The 24,603-nt window shown below is 38.1% G+C and overlaps 1 protein-coding gene across 1 annotated transcript in view; it reads right to left on the bottom strand.

Annotated features, from left to right (window-relative positions):
• The window catches only part of LOC126778703 (GTP-binding protein 2-like), a 459,746-nt gene that overhangs the window by 381,835 nt on the left and 53,308 nt on the right, over positions 1-24,603 (bottom strand). The window lies entirely within an intron of this gene.

The following is a 24,603-nucleotide window of genomic DNA, read 5'->3' as shown; positions in this document are numbered from 1 at the left end:
GACCGACTCACTGTTTATGCACTCCTGGTACATTAACACTGTAATCCTAACTGAAACTAATTGACTTTTTTAATCTAATCGTTCGGTGAGACCGACTCACTGTTTATGTTCTCCTGGTACATTAACAACGTAATCCTAATTCTAAATCTTTGAAACTAATAATAATAATATCCTGGGACATTTTTCACACACGGCCATCTAATCCCAAATTAAGCTTGTACAAAACTCGTGCTATGGAAACCTGACAACTGATATACTACATATACTACTTTTCTTTTGTAAATACATACTTATACAGAAAATTACACCCAGCTCAGGACAAACAGATATGTTCATGCACACAAATGTCTGTCCTTGGTGGGAATCGAACCCACAACCTTCGGCGTGAAAAGGCAAGTATCTACTAACCGTGCCCAACGTCTCGTCAAAATTAACTCTTTTAATCTAATCGTTCGGTGAGACCGACTCACTGTTTATGATCTCCTGGTACATTAACACTGTAATCCTAACTGAAACTAATTGACTCTTTTAATCTAATCGTTCGGTGAGACCGACTCACTGTTTACGATCTCCTGATACATTAACACTGTAATCCTAACTGAAACTAATTGACTCTTTTAATCTAATCGTTCGGCGAGACCGACTCACTGTTTATGATCTCCTGGTACATTAACACTGTAATCTTAACTGAAACTAATTGACTCTTTTAATCTAATCGTTGGGTGAGACCGACTCACTGTTTATGATCTCCTGGTACATTAACACTGTAATCCTAACTGAAACTAATTGACTCTCTTAATCTAATCGTTCGGTGAGACCGACTCACTGTTTATGGTCTTCTGGTACATTAACACTGTAATCCTAATTCTACATCTCTGAAACTAATTGACTCTTTTAATCTAGATGTTAGTTAATGAGCTTAAATATAAAGCCTTGATTGAAATCCCGGGTGAAGCGAATAGATATGTTATTGTTTCTTGCTCTTCCATACCGTGGAAAGCAAGCAAAGCCTTAAGAAAAAACGTATAATTACCCAAAATTACAACACATAAGAGATGAGATGGTCTAGTGGTAAGAACGCGTGAATCTTGAACGATGATCGTGGGTTCAAGCCCGGGCAAGCACCACTGAATTTTCATGTGCTTAATTTGTCATTATAATTCATCTCGTGCTTTACGGTGAAGGAAAACATCGTGAGGAAACCTGCATGTGTCTAATTTCACTGAAATTTTACCACATGTGTATTCCACCAACCCGCATTGGAGCAGCGTGGTGGAACAAGCTCCATACCTTCTCTTCAAAAAAGGAGAGGAGATCTTAGCCCAGCAGTGGGACATACACAGGCTGTTACTTTACTTTACTACTTTACAACATATAAATTATAATACTTTTTTTTAATTAACAAAAAACATCACTTACGTATCATCGTAGAAGTCTTCCATATCATCAGAGCTGTAGAAAAAGTCACTCTCCAAGTCCTCGGAATTGAAATCACCAGCTAAATACATATCGTCCTTTATCCTGACCTTCTCCAACTTATCGATGACGGCGTACACTCTATCGGCAAACTTTGTCCCACTTCTCGTTGCATCCTCATCATCATTGGTCGGTTTCCTCTTCGTCTTCTTAAAATCGTCTTCCGATTTCAAATCGTTGACGTTCTTTCCGATTTTCTCGTCACAGATCTTTGGTATCGACGATTGATTATTCAACAGTTCCGGTACTTCTTGTGATGAACTCTGCCATGCTGTTGTTAGGACGTCCTTCGCTGGCGATACTTTGTTCTTCTTCCTTCTGTTCTTCCTGCCCGAGTTCCTTCTGCAGGGTTAAATTTTCAAAAATCCTTCCTAAGTGCTAACCTATTGCGTAAAAGGAACCCGTATGCAAATTTTCATGTCGCAGTAGTTTGGGCTGTGCGTTTATATGTCAGTATGTTATATATATGTAAATGAAGCTCTTTGGGCTCTTCATTAAATTTAAATTGCACGTGCATTAACTTCGACTTAATACGTCCAAGTATTATCTATTGTGGCAACACTTTGCATTATGTCATGTGTCATTCTATAATTAGAGAAATTCACACTGGCTTAATATAATAAAAAGTTAACGACGTTTTTTTAAAAAAAGAAACAATTCAGATTGTAAAAAAATATTTGAAGCAATAGCTTTTAATGTTGTTTCTTTTTACGGGTTAGTAAATAATTATAATTTGTACTCATACTTTGTTTGCAGAAGTAATTTGTGATATGACATAAAAGAATAAATTTCGCTTAACAGAGCAACGACTTTAGTTTTTATTTCAATAAATAAACTTATTACATATATACAAAGGTTTGTACATACCCTTGGGTGCGTCTGGGTTCTTCCTGCCGTTCTCTTGATCGTTTTTATGTTTTTTGTTATTATTCTGTCTGTTCGTATTGCCATCTGACGGATCGAAGAGGCTGAAGAACGAGTCCATTTTTGTCTGAAAAATTAGATTACTCATTATTGTTCGAATAATAATAATATCCTGGGACATTATTCACACGGCCATCTGATCCCAAACTACGCAGAGCTCGTACTACGGAAATCAGACAACTGATTTACTACATATACTACTTTTCTTTTGTAAATACATACTTATATAGATAATTACACCCAGACTAGGGACAAACAGACATGTTCATGCACACGAATATCTGTCCTGGTGGGAATCGAACCAACAACCTTCGGCGTGAAAGGTAAGTGTCTACCAACCACGCCAACCGGCCCGTCAATAATGAAATTTAAATATTAAGCAAATGGAAGAAATATGTATAATCCGCGCGCGATTAGAATGGTATAAGACATTTTGGAACCAAGACTCGCGTGGATTTTTGCTTTTTATTTGTTATTTTATTGATTTATGGTTAGACAATTATTTTAGAATGTCTTACTTATACTTTTAGATTTAGTTATGTTTTTTAAGCTTATTTTTGTTTTGCTTTTAGAATACTAGTTAACACTCGCAGTTTGGCACGCGTGTTATAGGGGGGTGGTTAAGCCGTGAAAGCGTAACAGACATACAGTTACTTTCGCATTTATAATATTAAGTATAGATGATATTTTTGTTCAGAACTTCATTGCTTACGTTTCAACAATACAACAACAACCGAAGGGAGTCCAAGCGCTTGACCAACGGCTTTACGTGCTTTCCGAGGCACGGGTATGAACACACATCTAACATCCAAACTCCGAGCTGCTATTGAGAATTTTCAAAAGAAAAACCCAATAACTTTCTATCAGCTTATCTTTCCTGCTTCCCCCTTCCTTCTTAAGTCCACGCGAGCTGGTTCTCGATGTCACCGCCTAACTGTGACATCAATTCCATCGCGAACAAAGAAATTTGGCAACTCCTTTCTTTGTCGCACTTCCAAAAAATGGAATTCCTTACCAGCTCACGTATTCCCCTCCTCTTACAACCCGGGTTCCTTCAAACGAGGCGTGAAGAGGCATCTTGCGGGCCGGCAGGGCGAAGGCGGCTAGTGCAGAACGTTTTTCCCGTCTGTACTGGCCGTCGTCGCGTTTCGACTCTACTACCACTTACCATCAGGTGGAGTAGAGTCATTTGCCCTCCCGGCGATATAAAAAAAAAAAAAAAAAGCCCCACCCGGGGATTGAACTGAGGACCTCGAGATCAGCGGCCTTATATATCACTTCTAGACCAACAGGGTCAAAAGAATCCTTACTAATATTGTGAATGTGAAAGTGTGTTTGTTTCTTTGTTACGCTTTTACGTTTTAACTTCTCGACCGATTATCATGACCAAAATATGTTGACATTGTAACAGAAAAGGACAAAGGACATACATCTGTCTCAGTCCCTCAAACATGGGTCAAGCTGCGGGCGAAAACTATTATTATATAAATAGATGTACTTCGCAGTGTCACCCTCTTTAAATTTAGATTCTTAACGTGACAATCGTGAATTTTCTTATTATAAATAAATTTAAATAGAGTTCACTGACGCGATAAAAATAAAATTAGCATGCTTTGAATCCGTAACAGCCTGTGAATGTCCCACTACTGGGCTAAAGTTCTCCTCTCCTCTTTTTGAGGAGAAGGTTTGCAGCTTATTCCACAACGCTGCTCCGATGCCGGTTGGTGGAATACACATGTGGCAGAATTTCAGTGTAATCAGACACATGCAGATTTCCTCACGATGTTTTCCTTCACCGTAAAGCAAGAGATGAATTATAATCACAAATTAAGCACATGAAAATTCAGTGGTGCTTGGCCGGGTTTGAACCCACGATCATCGGTTAAGATTCACGCGTTGTTACCACTGGGCCATCTCGGCTCTATGTTTTGAATAAAACTACTAATATACATAATAACATTAAGCATATTAATAAATGAAAAGGAATGTTTGTAAGTATGTTTGTCGTTATGTAAACGTTCTTGAACTAATCATTCGATTGTGTATGAGTTTTGGTGAGGTGTTCTGTGTAAAACTGCGAAGATTTCTGTCTCAAAAATAAGTAATTTTGTTTTGTCTGTCCTTCCGTAAAAACATTTCATTTAAGCCCTTAAAATATTACAGGGTTAGTAATCTATATAATAACGCGCTTCTAACCACGAGGGTAATGCAGTAACCTGAGACAGCTCCTAACCTTCATAGAGGGATATAAGACCTTAAAGCTTAAAGCAGCAGTAGATACTTGTCTTTTTTTTGTATCTTGTAAAATGCTCGAATTCAGGGCGTCATTTTCTTTGACGTCAAACATATAGATAGAATGCGAATAAAACTGCGGGACAGCGCTTGTATATTTTGAAGTTTTATTTTAACAAATAAATATTGAAAATCGATTTCATAATTATAGTATTATTGTAAAATAAAAGCTTTATAAATTGTTTTGGCAACACACCATATTTTCATTTCTGGCATTGGTTATTTTTTTTTTATTGAAGTGGTATATTGCCAATTTCTGTATTTATTCTGGATGTTCCGAAAATGTCATTATATGTAACAGAGTCGAACAAGCAATGTAATTCAAAATTATTTTATGTTATTTTTAGGAAGTACGAGTAAGCTGGCTGGTTAAGGTCTGTTCTACCTTTTTGGATAATACACAGTGGATTGTTTAGCAGAATTTCAGTGAAATTTGATAATTATAAATGCAGGCTGTCTCACGATATTTTTAAACGCAAACTAATCACATGAAAATTCACTAGTGCTTGTTTAGGTTTGAAACAGTCATTATTGTTTAAGGTAGTGTTATATGTATTTCACTATGCCTGCTCGATATATATAAAACACGATATATATTTAAAAAAAACACACAGAAAGTGACTTGGGAACAGATAAGTAACATTCCTTTTGAATACAATAACATAACATGAATGACAAATTTCATTATCAAAATAATCACAACAGATAACCGATAAGGCATTTTAATGTTTTTATTAGTCATAACAGATTAGAAAAAGTTAAATTTAAAAAAATCTTTTTGTATGTCTACTATAAAATATGTTTATAAATGTTATATTATTTTATAAGAAAGGGGGGTAAGGGGGGAACGGAACTACCATCTAAACCGACCCAATTGCCAACCTCACCTGCACGTGGTGCTCCCTGCTAGATAACAGACGAGGCTCTGGCGACCGATCAATGGCGGTATAACCATACGCACCATGATTGGAAAAAGGGAAACAGCGACCTTGAGGTACAAGTAACCTCTAAAATGTCTGGTGCAGAAGGCAAGGGGAAACCACTGCACTATTATTCCCTAGTTATCGTCAGCTTTATGGAAAAGTCTTAGAAAGAAATCGCCCCGAGTTCCTGGCGTCCCTTAGATGGGACAGGGGTGCTTAGAATCTCCAGGTGGAAAAAACAACAAATGAAGATAGGAACGTGGAACGTCAGAAGCTTGAAGAGTCCTGAAAAAGTCTACAATGTCTGCAAAGAAATGCAACGAATGAAGATTAACATCATGGGACTAAGTGAGATTAGATGGATAGGCAAAGCTAAACACCAAATAGATAATAATTACACCATGTATTACTCTGGTTCCGAGGATAGCTCCAACAAGTATGGAGTGGGAGTAATCATAAACACAAAATACATTAATAAACCTGTTAACTTAGTACCAAAATCAAACCGAACCATGTTAATATTATGTAGACTCAAACAACTAAAGAAGAGAACACAGTACCACGCAATAGACGTGAGGAAACTTAAAGAACTTAACATCCAAGATAAAGTGGCGAAAGAAATAAACGAGTGGGCAGCAGATGAGAAACCTGGGATAATGCGTACGGTGGAGGAAGAGTGGTGTTCAATGAAGAACAAAATATTAAACATCAATAAGACACACTTGAAAAGAGATTGGATTCCTAAGCAGAGTTGGATGACAGAAAAAATATATGATCTTATCGAAGAAAGGAGAATCTACAAGAATTCCGACAATAGCAAGTATACTGAGATTGATAAGAAAATTCGGCGTGAAGTTCGTTATGCTAGAGATGCTTGGTATCAGTGCAAGTTTGATTTTGTGGAGGACCTTTATGCTAAACATGATGCATTTAACCTGCATAAGGAAATAAAATCTTTGGTAGGACACAAAAAGACGACTCACCAACTTACGGATGAAAATAATATTCCCATATTAGATATATCAGGAAAAAAACACCTATGGGAACAATACATTTCATCAATATACCGACGATTTCCGAAGCATAGCGGTAAATTGTGATCCAAATGACGGATATCCTATCCTGAAAAATGAAGTCACAAACGCTCTTAAAAAAGCTAAAACGGGAAAATCAACCGGACCGGATAATGTTCCCATAGAAGTACTCAAACTTATTGAAGACGAAAATATTAACTTCCTGGTTAAATTCTTTAACTTGGTATACGATTCTGGCCACTTACCCAAAGACTGACTAACCTCAACTTTTATTACGCTTCCTAAGAAGACCAACGCAAGAAGGTGCGAAGAGTTTCGAACGGTTAGCCTTATGAGCCAAGTATTGAAACTATTTCTGAATATCATCCACGAGCGAATAAGAGCTAAATGCGACGAACATCTCGCAGATAGTCAGTTTGGTTTTCGAATAGGAGTGGGCACGAGAGAGGCTCTTTTCGCAATGCAGGTTCTCGTACAAAAATGCAGAGACATGCAACAAGACGTTTTTCTTTGTTTCATCGATTACGAAAAAGCCTTTGACAGAGTACTGCATGACCGTCTAATTGCAATATTACATGATATCGGCTTAGATGACAAAGATGTATATAACTAGGTTTATGAATTTTTGGTTATTGAATTTTCATTGGCGTTTTACGAAATATTAACCATCATTTATATTGTCAATGTGCCACCAACATTGGGAACCAAGATGTAATATCCATTGTGTATGTACGTTATTTCATAAACCTAGTTATATAATTATTTAATATTAACTAGAAATTGGATGTATGTGTGTACATACATAAGAAGCCATTAGTTCCATATTATATTTTCATATATATATATATAAACCTTTATATATTGCAATATTATTTATACATAAGCATAGACGTTTTGCATGTATGTTATATACGTAATAAAAACTCTGACACTGATTAATTAACTGACTGAATAAAAATGAGTTATGAGTGAAAATTTGCTCGATCACATATGATGGTTTATTAAAAATTTGTCCCCTAGTGTTAAATATATGAAAGTTTATATGGATGGTCCACATTTATTTATACAGTGTTGCCAACTTGGGGGTTTTCCCCCTAAATAGGGCTATGTCAGATGAAATCAAATAGGATATTTTCAGGTCAGACATTTTTTAGAAGGAACATTTTTTTAAAAAATTCTCTCCGGGGATTAACTCTTCAGCTTCATTTAATTGAGTATATTTCAAGTTTACTAATGCTACTTGCAGTACTTGATTTGCTTTTTTTTAACATCATATTATAAATGTATTTTGTATTTGTTTCAATTCATCCGTCAGGAGGATGCTTCTAAGAGATTGGCAACACTGTTTTTATGTAACATAAAAATACCATCATCGTTTGTCGTTTTTTGTAATTTAATCCGCAAGGCGAAACGCCTCCTACGCAATCATGAAGTGAACACGACAAGAAAACTGGTTATAGATACAATTAATATATTTAATTTAATAAAAGCAATTAATGGTTGAATAAGATTTTTTTTAAACAAAGATAATTAGTATCATTTACGTTTTTGGTCTAAGAAAACGTGTCGCGTTAAAAGTTATTTTTTTAAATAAAAAAACATATTCAAACCTTTACTAACCTGATTATTATATTACACATAACAAATTTAAAAAAATTGCAGCATAAAATAATGTTAATTATATATAAATTAAAAAATAAACATCCAGGTATTTAGGTATAAGTTGTAATTAGTCGGTCATATTTTTTTGAGAACTTCAGGCATTATAAGCACGAACTATTCCCGCCAATCATATTCTGATCAGTTATAAATATAGATGAAATTTCGTCTATTACCTAACTTATGCAATACTAAATTTGAATATGTACCAAAACAAAATTATATATTACTATTTTGGTAAATTTTTACAAAATTCAAGCGATTCATCACTGCTTGAAAATTATATTTTATTCTTATTAGGCGCCATTTTGAATATATAAGGAATGGCCTGTGTTTAAGACTCTGCGGCAACATGAATGGAAAAAAATACCGCTAAGCTAAATAACAATAATTATTAAAATAATAGCAGACCTAACATCAGAAATAGCATTTGAGTGATAACTGGAACGTCAATCAAACACAGGAGCAAGATGGTGACTGATTTATTGCGAATATAAAAATACCTACATACAGTTATAATATAAAACCGTCCATTTTCCCCCTTTTTAAATTACTTAAACACTTAAAGTATAGCTATAACAGTAAAGTTTATATTCTTATTAATTAACAAACAGTATTTAAACAATATTTAACGGTATAAAAACTACATCTAGGTTCTAGGTACATATATATGTATGTATGTATATACAATTATACATGTATTATAATATATATATACTTAAACTAACTAAACAAACAAACACCTCTTAAAATTACGTTTAACAATGTTTTTTTATTCTGCGGTTATAAGCGCGCAAATCTCTAGCAGTAGCATTCGGAGGGGGAGGCGTCGGGGGACGCGGTCCAGGTGACAATGAACGTGTCTCCGGGCCACTGTCCTCGGCTTCCCCTGCCGCGTCCTCAAACCTCTCCTCCTCAGCCTCACTATCAGCCGACCCCGACCCGTTAACATTTTCGATCTCATTTTTCCCTTTGTTAATTACCGAGCCGTGCTGATTAGTCCGCGATAAAGAAAACCGATCTTTTTTATTTAGGTTAATCACTTGATCGTGATGTCTACGCCACGTTACTCCATCTCCCACGTCTACTTTATACGACACTGGACCCGATTGACCTGTTACAGTTCCCCCTGTCCACTTAGTTCCGTTCTTAGTATAATCGCGTACCATAACGTCATCACCTACTTTAATTTGACGTGTTGACCCCATTTTATTAGCAACCTGCCTATCTTGCACCGACTCCACGACCTTTGACACGTTCGGGCGTAACGCGTCCAGACGTCCTCGTAAGCGACGTCCTAACAACGCGACGGCCGGAGAAACTCCCGTAGTAGCATTTTCACAGTTTCGATACTGAAAAAGAAATTTCAATAGGGACAAAGACACATCCTCTTTTAAGTATACTGCACGTTTTATGACTTTTTTTACGGTTTTTACGGCAATCTCAGCCGCACCGTTACCTTGAGGTCTGTATGGTGCCGTTGATATATGCTTTATACAGTTTAAAATGCAATAATTATTAAAATCTAAACAACTGAAAGGGGGACCGTTATCCGTAACTAGTTGCGATGGAAGCCCGAATCTCGCAAAAATAGTTCTTAAAACGGAAATGGTCGAATCTGCGTCCGTTCGTAACATACATACAACTTCCAGCCACTTGGAGTGCGCGTCGATTAATATTAAATATTTTTTTCCTGCACATTCAGCGAAGTCCGCATGTAAGCGTTGCCACGGATGAAGAGGAAATTCCCACGGATGCAAAGTAGCCCGCGGGGGTGCGTCTCGAACCATGCGACACGCTTCGCAATTCCGACACAAATTTTCTATATCCCTATCAATATTAGGCCAATAGATATAACTTCTTGATACATTTTTCATTTTATTTATACCAAGATGACCTTCGTGTATTTCTTTCAAGATCTTTTTACGTAATTGTGGCGGTACTATGATTCTATATTTGTAAATTAAACAACCTAATTCTAAAACAATTTCGTTTTTCCTACTAAAATAAGCTTTTTCTTCCTCGCATTTCGTATAAGACGGCCATCCAAACAACACATAACCAACGATCTTACTTAATAATGGATCTTTCTTTGTTTTGCGACTAATATCTTTAAAATTAATGGGTAAGTTATCGTCTATTATATTGATATAACTTAACGGCGCAGGCGATGATGATCGGTGTTCGCACGGCAGGGGTAAGCGGGATAACGCATGGGCCGGACTGTTCTCGCACGAACGCACAAAATTTACCGAAAATTCGTAAGCCGATAACCGCGCCGCCCAGCGCTGCAAGCGACTTGCAGCCGTTTGAGGGATACCGCATTTTGGACTAAAAATGTAACTTAACGGTTGATGATCCGTTCGTAGTACAAATCGTCTACCGAAAAGATATTGATGATGTTTAATAATCCCAAAAAAGATAGCTAACGCTTCTTTATCAAGTTGGCTATAATTAATTTCTGCACTATTAAGCGTGCGCGACACACAGCTCACGGGGCGCTCGCTGCCGTCCGGGTAGCGGTGCGCGAGAACGGCGCCCAGCCCGTACGCGCTGCTATCCACCGACAACACCAACGGCCGGCCCTCTTCGTAGTGTGCCAGCACCTTATCCCCTGCCAAAACTCTTTAACTGAGTAACATTTTCCGGTCGTGGCGCATCGCATATAGCTGATATTTTTTTATTATCGGGGTGCAAGCCTAATCTATCTATCCCGTAACCGTAACAGCCTGTGAATGTCCCACTGCTGGGCTAAAGGCCTCCTCTCCTCTTTTTGAGGAGAAGGTTTGGAGCTTATTCCACCACGCTGCTCCAATGCGGGTTGGTGGAATACACATGTGGCAGAATTTCAGTGAAATTAGACACATGCAGGTTTCCTCACGATGTTTTCCATCACCGTAAAGCACGAGATGAATTATAATCACAAATTAAGCACATGAAAATTCAGTGGTGCTTGCCCGGGTTTAAACCCACGATCATCGGTTAAGATTCACGCGTTCTTACCACTGGGCCATCTCGGCTCTATCTATAATAAAGCCTAAATATTTGACGTTAAATTTCAAGAAACTACATTTGTTTAATTTTACCGTGAAACCCATAGACCGTAACCGTTCCAGCACAGCTCGTAAATTACTCATATGTATTTGTCTATTAGAACCTGTCCCACATATATCATCTAAAAACACTACCGTACCGGGAACCCCTCGGAGCGTCTCTTCCATAATTTTTTGAAATTTTTCCGGTATACATGATAACCCGCATTGGAGCAGCGTGGTGGAATAAGCTCCAAAAACCTTCTCCTCAAAAAAGAGGAGAGGAGGCCTTTAGCCCAGCAGTGGGATATTCACAGGCTGTTACGGTACATGATAACCCGAAAGGTGTGCGGCGATATACGAAGGTGCCGATATGAGTAGTGATCGCGGTATAAGGTTGAGATTCCTCTGATAAAAGGACTTGTTGATATGAGTGTTTCAAGTCAATTTTTGAAAACTCCTCACCCCCACTCAATGCTGCAAACAATTCCTCTATACGAGGCAAAGGGTAATAATCACGTTTTAATTTCGGGTTTATCGTAATTTTATAGTCCCCGCAAATACGTATTTCGCCGCATTCCTTCACCACGGGGACGATCGGAGTTCCGTACTCCGAGTGGTCCACGCGGTAGGTATAACCTTCGCGCTCGAGGCGCTCGAGCTCGTTCTCGACGCGGCCGCGCAGCGCGAGGGGAACGGGGCGTGCCCTTACATAAACCGGTTCCTTATCCGTGAGATGCAATTGAATTGTTTTCTTACACGTACCTAACTTATCTGTAAACACTTCAGTAAATTCGTTTATTAAACAGTCTATAAAATTATCTTCTACAATTTCTTTTAACGTTATTTTTTTAATATTCAAAGCGCGCATCCAATCACGGCCCACTAAAGGGCGCGACCCATTTTCTATGACGTATAAAGCTAGATTTTCCGCCTTAATTTCGTTAAGAGTAACATTTACATTAATATAACCAAGGGACTTAATTTGAGTCCCGGAATAACAACGTAGAATGAGATTATCTGTATTAATTTTTTTATTAGGGAATAATTTATTAAAAAGTTGATCACTAATGGCAGAGATACGACTCCCCGTGTCTTTTTCACATTCTAATACATGACCGTCGATTATCACTTTGATAAAATAGGGTCCATTACCTTTAGCCGCCAATTCGATATTGAAGAAGTCCTCATCCTCGGAGGCACTCGCGTCTACAACATAATTATTATAGCTATTGCGCCCAAATGCACGATTCCGCACTTCCTCACACATAACTTTTAAATGCCCTTTTTTTTGACATTTATCGCAACTATATTGCGCATAACGACACTTATTAGCACTATGAGACTTCCCACATCTCCAACAGCGCACCTCGTCCGCATCCCTCCGGCCGCGGGCGCGCGCGCCGCCGCCGGCCACCGCCGAGGGCCGCCGCGCCGGGCCGCGCCGGTCGCTCGCCTGATGCAGGGCTTCTGCGCCCTCGCCGCCTGCACACGAGGCCGTAGTCGGGACCGACGTCGCCCCGCTCACCTCCGCGTGCTTCTCTGCAGCCTCCAGCGCCAGAGCCAACTCCACCGCCTCCTTAAATTTGATATTTCTCTCCGCGAATATTCTAGACCGCATCACTTCATTGACCAATCCAGACACAAATTGATCTCGTAGGTTTTCTTCCAGCGTACTCCCAAAATTACATGTTGTTGCCAGGTGTTTAAGGTTGTGAAGATAATCCATGAGAGGCTCGCCGGGGCGTTGTCTACGTAACCGAAACACGTGGCGTTCGGCTATTTCTGAGCGTTGTGGTTCTAGGTGATCGGATAATAGTTTTACCAATTGATCGAAGTTTTTCGTTTCGGGAAGTGCCGGCGAACATAGATCGCACATTAATGCATAGGTAGCCTCTCCTACAACCGTTATTAATAACGGTACATGCAGTTCCTCTTTAATCTCATTTAGCACAATGTATTGTTTTACTCTTCTAATATACGCCGGCCACTGCTTAGAATTCACATCGAATGGTTCTAATTTTCCAATAGGCATTATTGAAACACTAATTTGTAACTTTTTAAATAAACGCGTGGTATGTAACCGACTCGTCGCCAGTGGAACGTCAATCAAACACAGGAGCAAGATGGTGACTGATTTATTGCGAATATAAAAATACCTACATACAGTTATAATATAAAACCGTCCAATAACCATCCTCAAGAATATTAAAAAATGCTCTGTTATGTCATATTCTGTTATTTTGAAAAGACCCCATTTTCAAATTCGTATTGTGTTATTTAAATTTATTAAAATATTAAATATTTTTAAACATAATCATGACGCCATTTTAAATTTAAATTTTGGCGCGATTCATATTATTGTATTGTTGTATACTTATCTTTTGTCGAAGTATTTAAATTTTGTACATTAAATCTAAATGATTTTTCTAGTTCCTGTAAGCTGATATAACTTGCTATTTTAAGTTAAATATACGTATTTATGTAACACAAACGTAAGACATTTTTAAGTGACACCATTTTGAAATTCAGAAATATTTATGGGAACAAAATTAATTAAATAATTTGCTGTTTCGTTTTTCATCTGTAAAAACAATTGTAAGTAAATATTTTAATTTATAATTTGTATGAACTAAAAATACCTAAAAAGTAATCCTACTAAAAAAATGTATATTTATAAGTGTATTTTTTACATTTACTCTATTTATCATCAAATTTGTATTTTATATATATTCCACTAAGATTCATTTTAACTTTTATCTTCTTCTTAACGACATTAAAATTTTCTTACATATCTTATTGTTTATACAATAATAGTCCCTATTACATAAATTTTAAGTACGTATTTTATTAGATCTCTTTGCCTCAAAGTATCAATTTATCCGAATTAATTTAATTTGATAAAGTAATGGTAAGCGATGAAATGATGGTGTTAAATAATTAATTGTGTATTATCTGTGGCAGTTCGCTTAGATTATTAATTAGAAACGTGTGTTTCTTTAATTTTTTAATATTGTCAGAGTAAACGGCCAGTTTTAATAAAAGTTAGCTTCGTGTCATCGATTTATGAAAATTTTAGGGTGTTATTAGACTAAATTAATCTTTTTATTTAATTATGCTTTGAATAAAACGTGTGATTGTGACTTAAAAAATAAAACAATGTTTTTTACTGACTTAGAAAAATGTTATATATTAGCAAAGATTAAAAAAATTTTTAAATCAGTCATTCAATATTAAAAAAAAATTAAAACATTTTTTAGCACATCATTAGACTATAATAAAAATAATTAAAGTATGTTGGATTTTTTATTTAAAATCTTTATAATTTAAGCTACACTTTGTAAAAAATAAATTGGCAATTATTGTGTCAACCCGCGTTCATAAGAAAGTTTCACGACAATGCGCGCTTGCTGTAACTGTAACTGTAACAGCCTGTGAGCGCTTGCTGAGTTGGTGATAATTAATCAAGTAGACTTATAAGTACATTCGAATTATTTCACAAAGGTTTAAGGCTACTAGTTGTGGATATGTGCAGATTCTACCAAGAAGAACTGAACCGAAGAATGAAACTCAATAGTAAATCTTGTAGCGTTAATCGAATTCCATCATTAGTGGTTTTCCATGACTCATTTAGTCATTTTTCCTGTTTATTTCCATAATTTATGTTTGTTTATCCTTATCCAGATCCTAGGTCATCTTTTATTTAAATTTTATTATGAATTAACAAACACACTAGGTTCACATAAACAATATTAATATCAAAATACTTTATTCAACATTGAAGCATTACACTTGCTTATTGATAGTCAAACTAGAAACTTCCACCGGTTAAAAGTAACACCCAGGAGAACGTCTTGTTGCATGTCTCTGCATTTTTGTACGAGAACCTGCATTGCGAAAAGAGCCTCTCTCGTGCCCACTCCTATTCGAAAACCAAACTGACTATCTGCGAGATGTTCGTCGCATTTAGCTCTTATTCGCTCGTGGATGATATTCAGAAATAGTTTCAATACTTGGCTCATAAGGCTAATCGTTCGAAACTGTTCGCACCTTCTTGCGTTGGTCTTCTTAGGAAGCGTAATAAAAGTTGAGGTTAGCCAGTCTTTGGGTAAGTGGCCAGAGTCGTATACCAAGTTAAAGAATTTAACCAGGAAGTTAATATTTTCGTCTTCAATAAGTTTGAGTACCTCTATGGGAACATTATCCGGTCCGGTTGATTTTCCCGTTTTAGCTTTTTTAAGAGCGTTTGTGACTTCATTTTTCAGGATAGGATATCCCTCATTTGGATCACAATTTACCGCTATGCTTCGGAAATCGTCGGTATATTGATGAAATGTATTGTTCCCATAGGTGTTTTTTTCCTGATATATCTAATATGGGAATATTATTTTCATCCGTAAGTTGGTGAGTCGTCTTTTTGTGTCCTACCAAAGATTTTATTTCCTTATGCAGGTTAAATGCATCATGTTTAGCATAAAGGTCCTCCACAAAATCACACTTGCACTGATACCAAGCATCTCTAGCATAACGAACTTCACGTCGAATTTTCTTATCAATCTCAGTATACTTGCTATTGTCGGAATTCTTGTAGATTCTCCTTTCTTCGATAAGATCATATATTTTTTCTGTCATCCAACTCTGCTTAGGAATCCAATCTCTTTTCAAGTGTGTATTATTGATGTTTAATATTTTGTTCTTCATTGAACACCACTCTTCCTCCACCGTACGCATTATCCCAGGTTTCTCATCTGCTGCCCACTCGTTTATTTCTTTCGCCACTTTATCTTGGATGTTAAGTTCTTTAAGTTTCCTCACGTCTATTGCGTGGTACTGTGTTCTCTTCTTTAGTTGTTTGAGTCTACATGATATTAACATGGTTCGGTTTGATTTTGGTACTAAGTTAATTCATACAGGTATACGCGCCGACTTCGACACACTCCGACGATGAGGTTGAGGTCATGTATGAGGATTTATCTAAAGCCATACATACCAACAAGACTCATTTCACTGTTGTAATGGGGGACTTCAACGCGAAGCTGGGCAAACGATTCGGTGATGAGTTAAAGGTGGGACCTCATGGAATTGGAGACCGCAACCCTCGGGGCCAGATGTTGGCCGACTTTATGGAGAAGGAGGGACTCTTTATGATGAACTCCTTTTTCAAGAAGCCAGGTCAGCGTAAATGGACCTGGGTGAGCCCTGATGGGAAAACCAAGAATGAGATAGACTTCATCTTGTCGACGAGAAGACAAATATTTAATGACGTCTCCGTGATCAATGCAGTCAAAACTGGGAGCGATCACAGACTCGTAAGAGGCTCGTTAAATATCAATGTTAAACTCCAGAGGTCCCGACTGATGAAGTCTACGCTCCGACCATCACCTCTTCAAATCCGAAATCCCGAAGCCTTTCAGCTTGAACTCCAAAACCAATTCGATTGCCTAGCAGACTGCGAGGAAGTGGACACATACAACGACAGGCTTGTGGAAACTGTCCGTACGGCTGGGTCTAAGACCTTCAAGACCAGCCTTACAAAAGGAACCAAAAAGATCTCTGCCTCTACCCTACGGCTTATGGAGGAAAGACGGAAAATGATTCTGACGTCCCCAGCTGATGCTGCCGGCTATCGGCTGATCAACAGACGGATTTCAAAGTCTCTAACTCGCGACACTCGCCAATTTAATACAATGCGCATTAAAGAGGCCATCGAGCGGAACAAAGGCTCTAAAGTGTTCGCCAGAGATCTGTCTGTTGGTCAGAGTCAACTGACAAGGCTGAAAACTGAGGATGACAGAATAGTCACGTCAAGATCTGAGCTGTTGGAAGAGGTTGAGAAGTTCTACGGTCAGCTGTACACGACAGCTCAATCACCTGTCAGTAGTCATGCTGCAGATCCCAGAGCAAGACTAACCCGACACTACACTGAAGATTTTCAGGACGTCAGTCTTTTCGAGATTAGAATGGCTCTCGGACAACTCAAAAACAACAAGGCACCTGGTGATGATGGTATTACAGCCGAGCTTCTGAAGGCGGGTGGTACACCGATCCTCAGGGCTCTTTAGAGGCTTTTTAACTCGGTCATTGCCAAAGGTCAAACGCCAAAAGCATGGCACAGAAGTGTGGTGGTACTTTTCTTTAAGAAGGGTGATAAAACCCTTCTGAAGAATTACAGGCCCATCTCACTGCTGAGTCATGTTTACAAGTTGTTTTCGAGAGTCATTACGAATCGTCTCGAGCAAAGGCTTGACGACTTCCAGCCACCCGAACAAGCCGGATTCCGGAAAGGCTTTAGCACCATAGACCACATACATACGCTGCGGCAAGTTATACAGAAGACTGAGGAGTATAACCAGTCACTTTGCTTAGCGTTTGTGGACTATGAGAAAGCCTTTGATTCGATCGAAACCTGGGCCGTGCTGAATTCTCTTCAAAGGTGCCAAATTGATTATCGGTATATCAGGGTGTTAAAGTGCTTGTACGAGAACGCCACCATGTCGATCCGACTCCAGGATCAGAACTCAAAACTTATCCAACTGCAGAGAGGTGTAAGACAGGGAGACGTGATATCTCCGAAACTGTTTACCGCTGCATTGGAAGATGTTTTCAAGCTTCTGGACTGGAACGGACTTGGCATCAGTATTAACGGCGAGTACATCACTCATCTTCGATTTGCCGATGACATTGTAATTATGGCTGAGACCTTGGAAGACCTCGGCACTATGCTCGATGACCTCAGCAGGGTTTCCCAACAAGTGGGTCTAAAAATGAACATGGACAAGACGAAAATCATGTCGAACATCCATGTTGCACCCACTCAAGTCAAGGTTGGAAATTCTGCACTCGAAGTTGTAGACAACTATGTCTACCTAGGTCAGACCATCCAACTAGGTAGGTCCAACTTCGAGAAAGAGGTCAATCGTCGAATTCAACTCGGCTGGGCAGCGTTCGGGAAGCTACACGATATCTTCTCATCCCAAATACCGCAGTGTCTCAAGTCGAAAGTCTTCGACCAGTGTGTGTTGCCAGTGATGGCTTACGGATCAGAGACGTGGTCGCTCACAATGGGCCTCATAAGAAGGCTCAAGGTCACTCAAAGGGCAATGGAGAGGGTTATGCTCGGAGTTTCTCTGCGAGATCGAATCAGAAATGATGAAATCCGCAGACGAACCAAAGTAACCGACATAGCCCGAAGAATTGCTAAATTGAAGTGGCAGTGGGCGGGGCACATTGCTCGCAGAACCGACGGCCGCTGGGGCAGAAAGGTTCTCGAGTGGCGACCACGAACCGGAAGACGCAGCGTGGGCAGGCCCCCTACAAGGTGGACCGACGACTTAGAACGAGTCGCGGGAAGCCGTTGGATGCGGGCAGCGCAAGATCGGCCAACGTGGAAATCCTTGGGGGAAGCCTTTGTCCAGCAGTGGACGTCTTTCGGCTGGTGATGATGAACTAAGTTAACAGGTGTATTAATGTATTTTGTGTTTATGATTACTCCCACTCCATACTTGTTGGAGCTATCCTCGGAACCAGAGTAATACATGGTGTAATTATTATCTATTTGGTGTTTACCTTTGCCTATCCATCTAATCTCACTTAGTCCCATGATGTTAATCTTCATTCGTTGCATTTCTTTGCAGACATTGTAGACATTTTCAGGACTCTTCAAGCTTCTGACGTTCCACGTTCCTATCTTCATTTGTTGTTTTTTCCACCTGGAGATTCTAAGCACCCCTGTCCCATCTAAGGGACGCCAGGAACTCGGGGCCATTTCTTTCTTAGACTTTTCCATAAAGCTGACGATAACTAGGGAATAATAGTGCAGTGGTTTCCCCTTGCCTTCTGCACCAGACATTTTAGAGGTTACTTGTACCTCAAGGTCGCTGTTTCCCTTTTTCCAATCATGGTGCGTATGGTTATACCGCCATTGATCGGTCGCCAGAGCCTCGTCTGTAATCTAGCAGGGAGCACCACGTGCAGGTGAGGTTGGCAATTGGGTCGGTTTAGATGGTAGTTCCGTTCCCCCCTTACCCCCCTTTCTTATAAAATAATATAAAATTTATAAACATATTTTATAGTAAACATACAAAAAGATTTTTTTAAATTTAACTTTTTCTAATCTGTTATGACTAATAAAAACATTAAAATGCCTTATCGGTTATCTGTTGTGATTATTTTGATAATGAAATTTGTCATTCATGTTATGTTATTGTATTCAAAAGGAATGTTACTTATCTGTTCCCAAGTCACTTTCTGTGTGTTTTTTTTAAATATATATATCGAGCAGGCATAGTGAAATACATATAACACTACCTTAAACAATAATGACTGTTTCAAACCTAAACAAGCACCACTGAATTTTCATGTGCTTAATTTGTGATTATAATTCATCTCTGCTTGACGGTGAAGGAAAACATCGTGAGGAAACCTGCATGTGTCTAATTTCACTGAAATTCTGCCACATGTGTATTCCACCAACCCGTCTTTAGCCCAGCAGTGGGACATTCACAGGCTGTTACGGATACGAACGGTTTAGACAACTGCACGGGACTAATAATGGTACTTGTGTGCGCGTGCAAGCACAGACAGTCTCTATTCCCACACACTCTTAATCCTATTGAGAACCGAGATGGTAGTGAATAGAATGTGTAAATCGTTACCAATGATAGCGTGTTAAAACCCAGATTAGCACCACTAAATTGGAACAGCGTATTGGAATAAGCTCCTCATCAAAGGGAGAAGAGGGATTAGCCAAGCAGTGGGACATAGACATTTACATAATCCCAGGGTGAAAATTAGAGAGTTCAGGCGCAAACAATGTCTTTACACGCTTCCAAATCTCACTTCTAGCGTACAACTTACTTTTACTTTTTTTTTCTATTTACTTATTATTCCTACTCCACTTGTGATTTGGAGCTCTAACTTGCAGCTTCAATGCGGGTTGATGGATATACATAGCAATACTTCATCCCATAAAAGCAGATCTCCTGACAATGTGCCCATTAATTAAGCACATCAAAGTGCAGTGGTGTTTGCCCGGGCTTTGCAAGTGGGTGGGGGATTGTTCTTAATTTAAATAAACGTCAAAATAATCATTAACGCACCTGAGCATCGAAGCCGAGTATCTCGTGGCTGAGCGAGGACGTCCTACCACTTTTCATTTCGTGCAAATGCCTGAACATGTTCAGGCGAGCGCTCCCTCTACCGTTATCGAGTTCACCTGTAGAAAAGAAAAACTATTGTATTGCGCACTACAAACAGCTCACATACCATCAACCAATGACGTCATTACAATTTCAAGATCAAATTTTATACTGCCATTGTCATTACAACTAAGTTTCTTGACCATAAAATATTTATCTGAGGATAAAATAAATGATATTACAATATAATATTAACAAAGTCGGTTTTTGTCCCGACTGAGTAGGTATCATTTAATTTGTTTAAAAATGTAACAGCATTTTTACCCACAGCTGGGATAAGGCGTCATCTCCTTATTACGAGTACACACGTATAGGATCTCTACATGATAATCGAATAAAAACTTCTGGATACGAAGCCTTATAAATATTTTTTTTTATAGAATAGGAAGGCGGACGAGCATATGGGCCACCTGATGGTAAGTGGTCACCAACGCCCATAGACATTGGCATTGCAAGAAATGTTAACCATCGCTTACATCGCCAATGCGCCACCAACCTTGGGAACTAAGATGTTATGTCCCTTGTGCCTGTAATTAAATACTCAATATTTAATTTAGTTACTAAAATTCACGACTTCAACAAGATAATAACGAACGTACCTTGAGTGAGAACGCCTATGAGCGTCGACTTGCCCGCTTCGTTCGCCCCCATCACCGCGACCCGCAGCTCGACGCTCTGCTGCGTGTCCGCCAGCTGCGAACCGAGTACGTACTGTAGCGTAGACAGGTTTAGACAGAGATAGAATTATCAAATCTTTTGACCCTTATCGTGTAACCAGTTTTGGTGTTTGTTGAAACTTGACAGTTGGTGCGTTCATTGTGTTTTATGTTCAATTTTCGCTTATATTTATGTTAGAAAACGATTCTAATCCAGTGAAAAGGCCGAGAAACAATCCTTATATCATATCGATGGTTATACAATGGTGCAGTGTCGTATTATTTCATGTTAAAGCGACAGATAATATAGTTTCTCAGTGATGTTTATTTATGCCATAGCATGACGGAACCTTATATCGCATTAAAATCCTAAAGATAATATGATTTTCCAGTTTTTATTATTCATAACCTATAATTATTTATCATGTGAGTGCTGCCAGCATCGGCTAAAAAAAGTCCCGATATTCGATAAAAAATATCGACTCGTATCGACAATGAAACAAATAACACACTAAACACACTAACAGGAAAACGTATGAAATGAACAAATGAATGCAATGAAGCAATTATTAGGATTTATTTCGAAATAACACAATTAGAGACTAATAAGACCGCTTATAGAAAACGTTTGTATGAAGAGTTTATAAACTTATACCCAGAGTTTACACATATTACAGAGCAAAGATTAGCGGATCAACGAAGGGCAATAATAAATAATAAATATATTAAACAAGATAGATTAACACTGATTAAACAACAAGTAGCAGATGAATTACATTATACACACACACTAACGGAAGACACAGATAATGAACATTTACAAACAACAGAACAAAGTAATATTACACACTACGATGCATTCAAATCTAATTCAGAAACAAACTCACAAGCTAGGAAAATGCAAAACACTACAGTTACATGCACTGATTCCGTTACATCAACCCCTATCGATGAACAAAACATAGAAAGTATCACCCACGATCATGATGTGACCTTAGAAGTAAACACTGAAATAGAGAACACATTCGTTCATGCTCTAGAACATTTTTGTGATACTGAACCAACTAGCAGACCATACATTCCAAAACAAAGAACTTCTAAAAAGTTTTCATTAATAATGAAATACATAGATACGATGATACTGACAAAATTTGTAAACACTGATACTGATTTTATCACTCTACAGACAATAATTTACTGTGCAGCATGGACAGCAGCTAAATGTAATGGGGCAAGAATGACATTCTTAACACAAAACAACCACCAAAACAAATCATACAGAAAACCTAATTGGCAAAGAAGATAAGAAAATAAAATAAGGAAGTTGCGAGCCAATATAGGCAGGTTAACACAATTTATTAGAGGAAATAGAAACCGAAAAGTAGTAGCTGCAGTAGAACTCATAAAGACACAATATCAATCACACGCACAATATGAAAATACAAACACGCATATAGAACACTTCTTAGATACCTTAAAACAGAAACTCAATGCAGCAGCTAGTAGACTTAAGAGATATTTGACGTGTACTGCCCGTAAAATAGAAAACAAAACATTTGCTAACAATGAAAAAAATCTTCTATAGAATTTATTATCTAACTGCAAAGATAATGAGCAAAATCTAGAAATACCTCCCCCTGAAATATTTCGACAATTCTGGGCTAAGACATGGGAAAACCCCATAGAACATAATGAACATGCAGACTGGGTTAACGAAATAACTACACATATTCCAGAGATGGAGTTCAACTTCATACCAATAGAAACATTTATAGATGTCATCAAACGAATGCACAATTGGAAATCCCCAGGCTCAGACAATATTCACAACTATTGGTACAAGAAATTTAGTAGCATACACTCATACATACATAAGTACTTAAATACATTCATTCAATCACCACATTTACTACCGAAATATATAACACATGGAATCACATACTTAGTACCTAAAGATAAACATGATACCACAAATCCAGATAAATACCGACCAATAACTTGCTTACAAACCATATATAAAATTTTATCAGCTTGCATAAGTGAAGAAATATACAAACATTTAACTAAACATAATATATTAGCCAAACAGCAAAAGGGGTGTAGAAAAAATAGCCAAGGTTGTAAGGAGCAGCTTACTTTTGATGCAATCATTTTAAGTAGTGCGGTAAAATCAAAATCAGATATCCATACTATGTTTATTGATTATCAAAAAGCCTTTGATTCAGTCCCGCATAGCTGGTTATTGTATGTCTTAAAATTGTATAAAATAAACCCAACCCTCATATCATTTCTTTAAAATTCTATGCAAAACTGGCAAACTGTATTAAAAATAAAACAATCGTCCATGAAATCTCTACCTACTGAACCAATTCGTATCCAACGAGGAGTTTTTCAAGGAGACGCTCTGAGCCCCCTCTGGTTTTGCTTGGCCTTAAATCCTCTTTCACTCTTGTTAAATAAAACCAATACAGGATTCACACTTTACGGTAATAACACCCAATATAACTTATCACACCTCATGTACATGGACGATATAAAACTTTACTCCACTGACAAAAACGCGCTGCTTGAGTTAGCAAGCATTACGGAACAGTTCTCCAAAGATATTCATATGAAATTCGGTGTCGACAAGTGCAAAATTCTGTCAATCTCGAAAGGAAAAATCCTTAATAATAGCTACACACTCGAAACTGGTGAACAAATTGAACCAATGGATGAACAAAGCACATATAAATACCTTGGTTTTAAACAATCTAGGCAAATACTACAAACTACGACAAAACAAGAACTGCTTACAAAATTCTCGCACCGATTAAATCTCGTATTAAAGACACACCTTAACTCTAAAAACACAATAAAAGCTATTAACACATTTGCCATACCCTTACTTACGTACTCTTCTCTCGGAATAATACAATGGTCAAAAAGTGACATAAAAAAATTGCAGCGAACTTTAAGCACTCACTTCACTAAATATAGGAAACATCCAAAATCTTGTATTCAAAGGCTCACACTACCACGCAAAGAAGGAGGAAGGGGATTAATAGACATACAAAATTTACACAATAAGCAGATACTCTCACTCAGAGCATACTTCCATGATAAATCCGAACACTCACCTCTACATAGACACGCAACAGAAATAGACAAAAAGCTTACACCATTAAACCTACATGACAAAAACACTCAAGTAAACGAACAGAAGTAAACAACAACAAATGTTGGCATGGGCTGAAAAAACACTGCATGGGAGGCACCGAGCCTATTTGAACCAACCCCACGTCGACAAAGAGAAGTCGAACGAATGGCTCAAACGAGGTGAACTGTTCCCTGAGACCGAAGGTTTTATGCTCGCCATTCAAGACCAAATAATAGAAACTCGTAACTATAGGAAGTACATAATGAAGGAT

This window comes from Nymphalis io, chromosome 27, assembly GCF_905147045.1.
Source record: "Nymphalis io chromosome 27, ilAglIoxx1.1, whole genome shotgun sequence".
Lineage (NCBI taxonomy): Eukaryota > Metazoa > Arthropoda > Insecta > Lepidoptera > Nymphalidae > Nymphalis > Nymphalis io.
This window is presented reverse-complemented; position numbering and strand designations above follow the sequence as displayed.